A 3,832-nucleotide genomic window follows, 5' to 3' on the forward strand; every position below is an offset into this window, starting at 1 on the left:
TATACATTAGAAAAATGGTGTTAACAGACACAGAAACCTGATGATAAATGGGCAGCACTCTAATGACCTCAAGGATCACTGCCACCCCCAACCCCTCCCAACCATACCTCACAAATTCATGGCATGATGCACTGGAGCACCAAGGTTTCTTGCTGTTGTACATGTTGCCAGGTTACCAGTAATTTTTAAACTACGGACAAACAAAATGTCTGAAAACCACACTTGTGGACGTTAGTTGTTAGTTTGTTTGATCATTGACCAAAGAAATGTGCCTCATACCTTTGAGCCAGAGCCCAGTTACCGTAAAGTATTTTCACTGAAGAAATATATTAAGGAACTTTTTAACACAGATACCTTAGCCTACAGGCTGGCTTTTTTTAAAAGCCTTTCTGAACGACAGTATTGTGAAACTCCATCAGCTCGAGTTACCAGCCTCCTCAGGCCAGAGAAATGCAAAACCAGTTTCACTTTATTATAAGTATAACCTCGTTCCGTAAGGTCCTGCCCTCTTCAACAAGTCCCAAAGTAGCAAGGCAAGGTTTTCATGGTGGTTTAGTGTAAGCAGAGCAGTAACCTTCAGTGCTCTGTATTGTTTTCAAGCTGTTGTCCCAAGACTATTCAGTAGTCCTATATTTAAGCATACAACATAATTTTTTTCAGTTGCTGTGCTCACTGGATTTAAGGGATAATGCAAAATTACTGATCAGACAACAGCAATTTTAACCAAGTTTGTAAAATAGACTGATGTATAGCAATATTATTCACATCATCAAACATTTTTACTGACTGTAGTCATTCAAAATTTGTAACCATAAGAATTGTTTCAAATGTGTATGTGATAGATGCCTTGTTACTGAGCTTTATGAAACAAGAATGTTCTAAACTTGATGGCTAGGAGATAAAGTTAGCTGATCTTTTTGGATGGGGAGCAGTGGGGACACTAATTTAGATATTAGATTTCCCATGAGGTAATGCATTGTACCAGTTTGGGGATATTCTTAAAAAAATGGAGTGTCAAAAAAAATAAATAAATAATCTCAACATACAGCAATAAGTCTAGGCTTTTTCCAGATGAATTTCCACATTTCACATCACGAAACCAGATTATCTGGTCATTATCACAATCTTGTTTATAGGAACATGCTATGTACAAATTGGTTAACAGTGACTACACTTCAGAAGCACCTCATTGGCTTTGAGACATCTGGTGGTTGTGAAAAGCACTATATAAATGCAAGTCTTTCTTTTCTTTCTATTTGGACAGAGCCCTGCCACCCTTACGTAGTCTGGACCTATATAATACTCCATTCCTTCACCAATGTGCCCTCTGAAGGCACTCTGTCAAGAAGAAATTCTCATGGCAGCTAGAGATGGGCAATAAATGCCAACCTTGTCAGTGAAGCCCACATCCAAGAATGAAAATAATTAAAGTTTTTCCTCTCGGTGCAATTCTCTAAATGTGGGTGTGACCTGTTCTCTAAAATCTGTGTTTCACAGTTGCATGAATTGTCTGCGTACATGTATTTTATTCATTGCTGATTGAATATTTCCCTGTTTATTCTTTCACACTCCATCATTACCAGTGGCTCATTCAACAGTGAGAAAAATAAACACTGAAATACTGAAGGTAGGCAAAGCTGTTGATTTCTTTTTAATTATTTACTGCAAGGACATTTGAAGCTCCCTGACAACTGGCAGAATATCTGATAACATTCATTGACAGTTAATCAGTCATCCAGTAGCTAATATTAAAATGAACCTTCTATGTAACTTTAGCTTAAATAGGCATTTATCAAAATACGGAACAACAACAAATTGCATTTGTGCAACAGTTTTAAAGTAGTACAAATATCCCATGGTGCTTCACAGAAGCATTATCAGAGAAAATTTGGACACAGAGCCAAGTAAAGGGTTATTGGGACAGGTGAGCAAAAATTTGGTCAGAGATACATTTAAAGGGGCAGCTTAAAAGAGGTGAGTGGTGGAGAAATTTAAGGAGGATTTCCGAGGCTTAGGGCCAGGCAGATGAAGACCCAGATGTCAATGGTGAAACAATGAAAATTAGAGATGTGCAGGAACTGGAGGAATACTTGAGATCTTGGAAGGCTATCTTGGGGCAGAAACCTCCCAGATTTGCACCAAGTGCAGTAGCGGGCAGGAAAAAGAACCTTTTACCTGCCAGCCAGATTGGCGGCTTTTCACACCGCAATCCAGCCTCATTAACCGTGCATTCCGGGAAGCACACCGTTTCGCTAACAGGCAGCCTCCAATTCTCCTGCCACACCATCACCTCGCCGCTTCCTCACGTTGGACGCCATATTTAAAGCGCAGCCGCGCGCGCACCTCTCAGTGCATGCAGCCCAGGACCTGCTGCACTGAAGACATGGCTCCAAAAGGCAAGAAGACTGCAGCCCCCGATTCAGTGACAGGTCCCTGGAATGCCTTTTGGACACCGTGGAGGCCACTGTGATGTCCCCTATCCCTGCTCTGGCTGCAGGAGGGGCAGCAACATCACCAATCTGGTTTGGGAGGCAGTGGCAGAAGTGGTCATTGTCAACGCCCTACAAAAGAGGACAGCCACCCAGTGTCGAAAGAGGATGAATGATCTCCTCCATTCCACCAGGGTAAGTCACTCTTCTCATCACTCTCAACTCGCACACTCACAAACTCGTCACACATCCACATGAGTCTCCATCACTGCCAGTTCAAGGGACATCACCATTCACTCTCGCACGCACACCTTCATTGCCTCCATCCCATCCATGGTACCACTCACCGCCCGCACATGCCAGGCATACTTATCATCTGGTCTGGCAGGCATCCTGCTTACTCTCTGTCCATTTGTATTCATGCAGGCCAAGCTGGCACACAACAAGAGGGAGAGGTCGCAGACTGGTGGAGGAATGCCTGAAATCAAGGTCCTCATGGACTTTAAAAATAGAGCCATCCAGCTAGCTGGCGAAGTTCTGGATCGTTCCTGTGCTGATGGTGAGGTCGACGGTTCTCAAACCCAAATGAGGATCCAGAAGTGCAACATCCATCAGACAACCATGCTGTGAGTGATGTGTCTTGTTTCACAGGCCACTGCCACGCACTAATTGTCTCCCCTTGCTTTTCCAGGCACATCTGGGAAACAGCCAAGGGAGTTCACGACCCAGGCCCTTGACTCAAGCCTCGAAGACACCTCAGAAGAGGAATCTGCTGAAACCTTCATTAAAGACTTGTCACAGCCCTCACCCACACCCTCCACCAGCGAGGGGACACACACCTCGGTGGGACCAAGCTTTAGAGTAGCCTCGGTGTCACAATCTGGTGAGCACATCACATTGTCTGGTCTACAGCAGGCAGAGGCAGGGACTTCCCAGGTTTCCAGCACTCAGAGCACTGCTAGACACCAGAAATCCGCTGAGTCTGAGTCAGATGAAGAGCCTCTGGACTCGGTCATATCTCAGTTGCTGGAGCTGCAAAGACACGCTCGGGGGAACATCTTTTTGTGGTAAATAGCGAGGAGGAAAGCTTTAGACTGTAGGATGATATAGGCGGGCTGGTCAAATGGGCAGAACAGTGGCAAATGGAATTTAATCCTGAAAAGTGTGAGGTGATGTATTTTGCGAGGACTAACAAGGCAAGGGAATACACAATAAATGGTAGGACCCTAGGAAGTACAGAGGATCAGAGGGGCCTTGGTGTGCATGTCCATAGATCCTTGAAGGCAGCAGGACGGGTAGATAAGGTGGTTAAGAAGGCATATGGGATACTTGCCTTTATTAGTTGAGGCATTGAATACAAGTACAAGGAGGTTACGATGGAGCTGTGTAAAACATTAGTTAGG

The sequence above is a fragment of the Cetorhinus maximus genome, chromosome 28 (genome assembly GCF_964194155.1).
Source record: "Cetorhinus maximus chromosome 28, sCetMax3.hap1.1, whole genome shotgun sequence".
In the NCBI taxonomy this organism is placed as follows: domain Eukaryota; kingdom Metazoa; phylum Chordata; class Chondrichthyes; order Lamniformes; family Cetorhinidae; genus Cetorhinus; species Cetorhinus maximus.